The 8,407-nt window shown below is 41.0% G+C and overlaps 2 pseudogenes; one reads left to right on the top strand and one right to left on the bottom strand.

Moving 5' to 3' along the window:
* Positions 1-205: 205 nt before the first annotated feature.
* On the top strand, positions 206-1,431 carry LOC119280247 (annotated as a pseudogene).
* A 2,332-nt stretch (positions 1,432-3,763) lies between these two features.
* The window catches only part of LOC119280246, an 8,429-nt pseudogene continuing 3,785 nt past the window's right edge, over positions 3,764-8,407 (bottom strand).

The following is an 8,407-nucleotide window of genomic DNA, read 5'->3' as shown; positions in this document are numbered from 1 at the left end:
AATTTTCAGGCTATCTAGATGAATAAATGGAAAGGCCATAAAAACGAACATTTAGGAGGCCCAACCCTCAGCAAGCCCATCGAAGAAGCCACATAAGAGATGCACATTCTGTCAGTAGATCCCCACTCTTTTGTCTCAAAAAACAAAAGGTAGATCCCCACTCTTCATCAAAAAGAAAAAAAAACGGTAAATCCCCACTTCCCCGATGGCGCCGCCGCAGCCAGCACCACCGCCGGGGACGCCGATCTTCCGAACCCCAGACGAGCTCCTTCACGACATCTTCCTCCGTCTCCCCGGTGCTGTTGACCTAGCCCGCGCCTCCGCGGTGTGCCCCTCCTTCCGCCATCTCATCACCGACCACGCCTTCCTCCGCCGCTACCATGCCCTCCACCCGCCGCCTCTCATCGGAGCGGTCGGCGACGGTACCTTCATCATGGACAAGCCACCGCACCCCGTCCGCCGTTGCCGCCCGCGCCTTCACCGGCTTCGACTTCTCCTGCTCCTCCTTCCTCCCCAGTCCCCTCCACCGCCGGCCGTACCTGGAGGCCAATTGACTTCTTGGACGGACGCGCCCTCCTCGCCGGCGCCCCAGTCCAAGAAGAAAGCGGCGTCCTTGGTGTGCGCCGCTTCCAGTACCACAATTTTTTGGTCAGGGACCTCGCCGTGTGCGACCCCGTGCACCGCCGCTACATCCTGCTGCCTGCCGTCCCGGGCGACCTGAAAGCGCTGGCCCGTGAGCGGGAGCTCCACGATCTGGAGACTTTCCTTGCTCCGGGCGATGAGGAGGAGGACCCTTTATCATTCAGGGTCATGTGCTTGGTGCAATGCAGAATGAATATGCTGTTTGTCTTCTCCTCTTTGGATGGGCAGTGGCGTTCTCTTGCATTTTACCAATGGAGTGCTCCTCAGGCTACGTTTGATCGGCCGCCAGCGGAGGATGGGCTGTTTGATCGTCAGTTTGTCCACGGATGCTTCTGTTGGCGTTTGCTCTTCCTGAACAAGTTGGTTCTGCTTGATCCACGCACCATGGACTTCTCTGCTGTCGACCTACCACCTGAACTAGGATGGAGTAGCAGTTTTGTCATTGTCGAGGCGCCACAAGGAATGCTCGGAATGCTCAGTAAAGTCCAAGACCAGGACAGCGAAGATGGCACATATTTGCTGAAGTATTCTTCTCTGAGGAATAACCAATGGCACTTGGAGAAGTTCATCCCGTTGCCGGTAAAGGCTACTCTGGTTGGTGTAGGCGGGGGATACCTGCTCATGGTAGCGCTGCACACCACATCTTCACATGAGAAGCTCAAGTTTGAATTACTTTCCGTGGACGTCAAGACATTGCAGATCGAGTTGTTCGCGGAGCTTACTGAATCCACCTTACCTGATCGACTATATGTTGGTTTTCCACCATCATTGTCTGTCCCAACTATATGAAGCGGTGAGCATCTTGTCTGCTTACTTTTATTTAACTTGATCTCAGTTTTATACAACAACAAAAAATACGATTCAACTATTTATTTGATGATAATTTTCTTTTCCATTCTGCTTATTTCTTGCAAGCGTAGCTCTTTTGCAGGTTAACTATTGTTGGTGGGCATCTACGTGATAATCTAATGCATAATTTATTGTGCAGTTGGAAACTTATTAGACTAAGGATAACTATTAATATTCGTTTATTATCTTGTGAAGCCTCTTTGTTGCAATATTCTAGTACTCCAGAGCTGCCCTTGGCCTTGTAATTTGAACTACATATGAATAGTTGTTCACATCATTAGATTATTTCCAGTTTCTTTATTTTTATATGTAATCTGTCTATGAGTAGAACTCATCAAATTACAACAGCTCAGAGCAGCACTTTGGAAAGAAATGAGTTAGTTCTGACAGTTTATTTTTATGTGATTACAATCCAATACAGTTTACTCCAGAAATCAGTAGTGTAAAACACAGATGGTTCGTCTAGCAGCTCCACATATGAATATGGATAGCCGCAAGTCAATTTAGTGGAACTGTTTATTTTGGGGTGTTTGTTGATTGTCTGCTATTGAACTGCTAAACAACTGCTAAACAACTGCTAAACAGGAAGGAGGTCACCTTATGCTTTTATTTCCCTGGCCATAATGTATTTAATCAGGCTCCTTATGTTGTTGTATCATATCATTTCTTCATCTACACCCCTTTTAGCCACATTATTGTCTCCTCTGCATCTTCTTTATCAAGCCCCCCAGCTGCTGCATCTGCTATGAGCCCACGACCTTGTTTTCTTGTCGAATAAATCTGCCAGTGTAGTGCATTCTTATTGTATGAACTCTAAGGTTGCTTACATATGCGCATAGAGAAATTTCAGCTTGTGGCCCGGTGCTATGTGCTCAGCAGGATGGTTGCAGAGTACATATTTTGAAGTCTTATTCCCTGATTGGCATGTTCGTTCTTTTCATGTAATTTACTGTTAGTGGCCAATGTGATAGTCAGCTCCTTGCAAATACCCAGCGTCAACTTGATGCATCGGATGCAGCAATCGATATATTTGATGCTTGTTGTGCGTGCCTACTTGGTAGACTTGTACATATTCCTATCGGTACCCTGTTCATATGGAAAGCTCATGCTGTTTCATCTATCAACAGATGCTGATGCCATGTGGGCTAGGAAGAAGAGTTGTTTCCTTCCTATGAGCGTGTTGTGGTCTAGGAAGAGAAGGTGATGTGTGGATCCGATGTATTTGAAAGTGATGCGTGGGTCAGATGTATTCGCTTGTTCAGTGCCGATGCCAGTGTCAGAAGCTATGATGCGTGCGTGTGTGTGTGCGCGCGCGTCCGTTACACATACGTTATTTCCCCCCGGTTACAGCATTTGAAGTGTATTCCAATCTCTGAACTTTTAGGTGCTGACCGTTCCTAAACCACTGAACCTCTGAGCTTGGTTGAACCAGTGAACTACAAAGGCAATTGGAGGTCTAGCTAGAACAAAGAATGTATTGTATGAATCGTTCACTAGCGGATATCTCCTGAGCTCATGTCCAAATATTTTTGCAACTCCTTGTCCAACTTAACTACACCACTGCCTATCGCATGGAGCTTGGCTGTTTCATCGATTCTTTTCCCGGCAGCGCATCCACTACAACACTGCCTATCGATTATTCAGGTTGGCTGCGTCTGCCAACACAGCATATTCAGAAACTTCCCCATGCATGCTCAGGGATGCTCTGCTCCCTGTACAGCATCCATGTCCAAAGCAAAGGAACCTGTTGAAAATAATTCATCCGAGCCCATGTACACAACATATTCGGAAACTTTTTCATGCTCTGCTACCGCTCCATGTACACTGACAATATACAGAGTGACATCCATGTCCAAAGGAAAAGAACCTATAGATATAACATCCAGCGATACAACACAAACTCGCATAGGAATTCATGTAGCCCAATACAACCTCTCAATTGACCTTTTGCGACATGCAAACAGTACTCCAAGGAATAAACATTCAGTTGAGCACACAAACCTACACAAACAAGCGCATATAATGCCTGGCTGGCTAGTCAACGGAGCAGCAAGTAATAAGTGCCAACTCCTGCCCACCATCAAGCCTTATTACAACACAGGACAAACCCAAGCAAAGCGTGCGTGATCATGCGTCATCTTAGAGATAACTAGGAGATAACACAAAGCAAAGTGATAGCTTGATATTCCGACGGGAAGGAAATGCAAAGCAAAGTGATAGCTTTACAGTAATAGCTTTACAGTAATCCATCTCCAACCACTACAATTCAGCATCAGTATTTCATATCGATTGTAATGTGAGCACGGCTGTGATGCATGTTGAGAGCGCTCCTGATGGCTGACGCTGCGCTTCTCTGTTCAGATTCAGTACCACTCCAGATTCGTACATGGATTGTGTCAAGTGCTAACAAGTTCTCGATACCTGTAGGTGCGGCATCCTCGTCCTGCTTCCACCCATTGGCGTCAACACCAAAGAGAGGCTCTGGAGCTTAGGCATTGCCCCAGCAAGGAAGGTCAGGTGTGACATGTTTTCCCACGGGATATGAAACCTCTTTAGGACTGGGAATGCTGCCCCATCGATGACAATTGTTTCTTCCAGGGCTCTATCAAACATTGATTGCAGGTCGATGAGGGCTGGTAACTCCGCAAGAATACCAACACCATCCTTGTCCAACTTCTCAACAGTGAGATCCAAGGTCTGAAGGTTATGGAGTTCTCCAATCCAGTTAGGGACGAGGGATCTTTTCCACATGTAGAGTGCCACAAGGTTGGGGGGAGGAGGCGACAAAGTTAGTGCCTTAGGTATAAAGAAATTACCAGGTGAAAATATGTACACCGACTCGAGGTTACAAAGTTTCCCCAAAGAAGAGTTTAGAACATCCGTGTTCACATCTAAGGAAAAACCGGTACTGAGAAATAGACTACCCAGATTGGTGAGCTCTCCTAGGCCCTTGAGATTGTCGAGTGAGTTGTGCAGCATGTCAAAATAATTCAGATGTTGTAGGGATGTCATTTTACCAATACCCTCAGGCAGCCTTTTAGCGGCTGGAACACGCAGGCACAACAAGCACGGCAGGTGAAAAATATCCATTGGGATATATTGCCCATCTATCTCAAATGTTTCTAACTTTTGTAGCCCGCTAATCTGCGTTGGTAGCTGGCACTTGTGACAATCACGAATCCATATATGTCGCAGCTGGTATAACTTACACAATCCTGTCAGGTCGATTTTTTGGTTGCCACCGGCAGAACTAGATCTGAAGTCAGCAATAAAAACTCGAAGATACTTGAACTCTGTCAGAGGAGGTATAGTCATGGAGCCTCTCCAATTTGCAAATGACCGCAATTGTGATATACTAACGTCCCCTTGTAATGTTGCACCGTCCAAGTTGAAGAGCATCCGACGGGGCATTCGAAGCTGTTCTGTAATGGCCTCTGTGTTGTCGACTACAGTGATAAAATTCTCTTGTGCAGACTTGTACAAGATAAGATCCAACAGCATATCATGTACTTTGCAAGATCCTACTGACCCATCCCTTTCAACACATACAGGATGAATAAGGCTCCTGTTGACAAGCTCATTGAAATAACTTATCGCAGTCTGCTCTAGGCTTTGTCCATGTGCTTTGCTAATGAAACCTTCAGACGCCCATAGTCTTACCAACCTGTGCCTATATATTTCAGAGTTATCTGGAAACATACCAAGATACAAGAAGCATGTCTTGAGGTGGTGAGGAAGATTTTTGTAGCTAAGATTCAAGATCCGTCTCATTGCTTCAAAGGTGAGATTTGTGCCCGACACAGACCCCAAAGAATTCAGTACATACTTCCATCTCTCCTTTTGGTTGGAACTTACACTTGCTAATAGGCTGGATATGCTAATAATTGCAAGTGGCAAACCACCACATTTCTTGAGAATCTCAACTGAAACATATCTGAGTTGACCTGGGCAAGCTTCTTTAGAGCAAAATATCCTATCAAAAAATAATTTCCTTGAATCTTCTTCACTAAGAGGTTTCATTTCTAGAATGCGCTCGTGGTGACCAAAACAACATGCCTCTGCCACATTGTTGATTCTTGTAGTTACTATTAATCTACTACCAAGATTATTTTCTTGGAAAGCACATTTAATAATACTCCATGCTGATACATCCCATAGATCATCGATGATAATGAAGTACCTGCAAGACAGCAAATACAAAACTAAGAAAAATAATGAAGACCATCAAGTAATTTCACATGGTTCAAGAGAAACGAAAATAATTAGCATCCAATTAAATATAAACTATCATATAGAAGAACATAATAATACACAAAAGTAGTGGACTTCAGTTACAAAATCATGGTTAAACAGTTTAAGCAAATACCTATAAAGTTAAATTGGCATATTTTTCTTGTTTATTCTGCCTCTCCTTGTGCAATGCTCACTGTTCTTTTCCCCTAAGTAAAATAAAAATTCTGGGCAAACTATCTGAAAGTTAGTGTGTGTTTAAACTATTTTCTGCAGTGCTCAGATGAATGGGAACCAATTTCTGTTCGTGAGTTTGTTTGGCATTTAGGCAGTTTTTTTTGGATAAAAACTATTTTGCTGTTATCTTACTTTTCTCTCAAAATATTTACTTCATCATGCTTTGGAACCATAGCCATGTTGTCCTTTCGAAACAACAACCTTGTGGTATTAGTTTAGTCTAATGTTTCATATATGATTTCCTGCATTGTTAGCAATTTGTCCACTAATCCTTTCATAGTGCAATTCATTCACATTTAGCAATTTGCAGTCACATCATGTGGGCAAGGGAGAGCAGTATACTTTGCTAGACACATCTAGTATAGTTTATTTAATCAAATATTACTTGTTTTAGGGGAAAAATATAAGCCACGATAGTTAGCTTGTGTAGGTCAGTAAATGCAACTTAGAGCCAGATCTTGTTGAAACTGGAAAGTACTGCACAAACTTTTTGTATATAATGCTTTCAAACACAACCCCAAGTAACTCATGAAACAAGTAAGAAGCTATATGTTAGTATTTACTTCTTTTTCTTCATTTTCATGTTTGTAGGATCATCTAATGACCGTCTTCTCTATGTTTTAAGTCATAAATCATAGCCTTTTTCAAATGTCCATGAGGGTCATGCTTTCCAACTGGTGTAACATATTATAGGGCTGAGAGGAATATGCCCTCTAACTACCAATTGAATCGGTACTCTGGTGTGAAATGACATAATCATTAATATAATTGACTTATCTATAATTATAGGCAATAATGTGAAAGCATAATTCGGAAAAGGCAGATTGTCATCTATTTTTATGTTGTTAATCATCTAAAAAGTCTTTGACAAAGACAAGAGGATTCAGTATGTATCTTTAAGAAAATCAATCTTATAAGTGATCACTAGTAAATCCGTGATCTACTATATATTACTTGGAGTGCTTCCTTGGTTACTAGGTATAGTTGTGACAACACAAGTGACAACAGATTCTTTCATAGTCGTGATCTTTTTTTAAGACGCACGTACATAGTACTTTGGGAAGACTTCATGACTACTTACCTAGTTCTTCATATTATTGTCCTTTGTTCTTTGGTGGCACTAGATTTATGTTGGTGGCAATACATACAAGAGCATACTACAAAGTTCACTCTATGTAATCAAATTTCACTTACATAGGAACAAAATAAGCTACATGAGTTTGCTGGTATTACTTTAACTCTATTTAATCAAGAATGGGATAAGAGGCAATAAATCATTACAGAAAATGCAGAGGGCAGAAAAACACTTTTAGCTTTGCCTCGTTTGATCAGAATGATGAGATGAGCAGGAGAGGAGGAGGCCGAGAAGTTTTGAATCATAAAAAACAAGATGCCAAGAACGAATAAATCATCAGTAATGAAACAAGGCCATGAAAAACTATTTTCACTTTGACTTGCTTGATTGTCATGAAGTGGTGAGCGCGAAACTTAAAAAATCAATAGTTTGCGAAGTTAAGAGTAATAATAATACCAGTTTATTTAAAAATTTGGGAATCATTAGAAATCAACATATACAAAATGTTATAAACCATCACAAAATAAAAAAACCTAAAACTGGTCAAATTGTTAAATACTAGTTGGGCTAAGACTTGCGAATCACCAACAAACCAGCCTGGTTAAGACGTTCAAATCACTAACAAATCTATGTGTTAGGAACCGATAAATCTTTAATAAAACAAATTTCATGTTAGCATAAAACTTGCAATTTAATTTTACTTTTTCAGTATGTTCTCTTATGTCGTATTGAGGACATTGCGGTTAAAGTTTTTGATCGACAGTTATCGAACAAGCAGTTCGGGTCCAATAAATTAAAGGCCCATTGGTGAAATTAATTAGACAACTATAATTTATTTATACTAAACTTTGATACTTACTTATAATTGCAATTTATGTTTTCGACATTTGATATTAAAACTATATTATTTTTATTACAGGTAGTAACTTGGAAACATACATTATTTTTAATATACATTTTTAGCATCGGTCGCGCAAATAGAATTTAACTAAATTTGTAACGAGCATGATGTAGGTGTTTGCTTTTCAGAGGACTTCTTTTATTTATTTATTTGGGTTTGACCATGTTTTAGATTGGAGAAAATAACTTTTAATCTTCATACATTGTTCTATGGCATTAATGAATTGCTAGTATATATTTTGATGTTTGTATCTATTATAACTTCCTAAAATATCATGGTAAAGAGTCATAAAGTTGATGAAGGTTTCTGGAATACTTGCCAATTTGTGTGCAACTAAATAAAAATGGATAGTTATGTACGTACTCCCTTTGCTTCAAAATAAATATCATGGTTTTCGTTCAAATTTGAACTAAAATCATAAGACTTATTTTGGAACGGAGGGAGTACTAAGTAGAAAATTCTAAAACACGAGA

The sequence above is a fragment of the Triticum dicoccoides genome, chromosome 3B (assembly GCF_002162155.2).
Source record: "Triticum dicoccoides isolate Atlit2015 ecotype Zavitan chromosome 3B, WEW_v2.0, whole genome shotgun sequence".
NCBI classification, from domain to species: domain Eukaryota; kingdom Viridiplantae; phylum Streptophyta; class Magnoliopsida; order Poales; family Poaceae; genus Triticum; species Triticum dicoccoides.
Note: the sequence above shows the minus strand (reverse complement) of the source record. Positions and strands in the feature narration are given on the sequence as shown.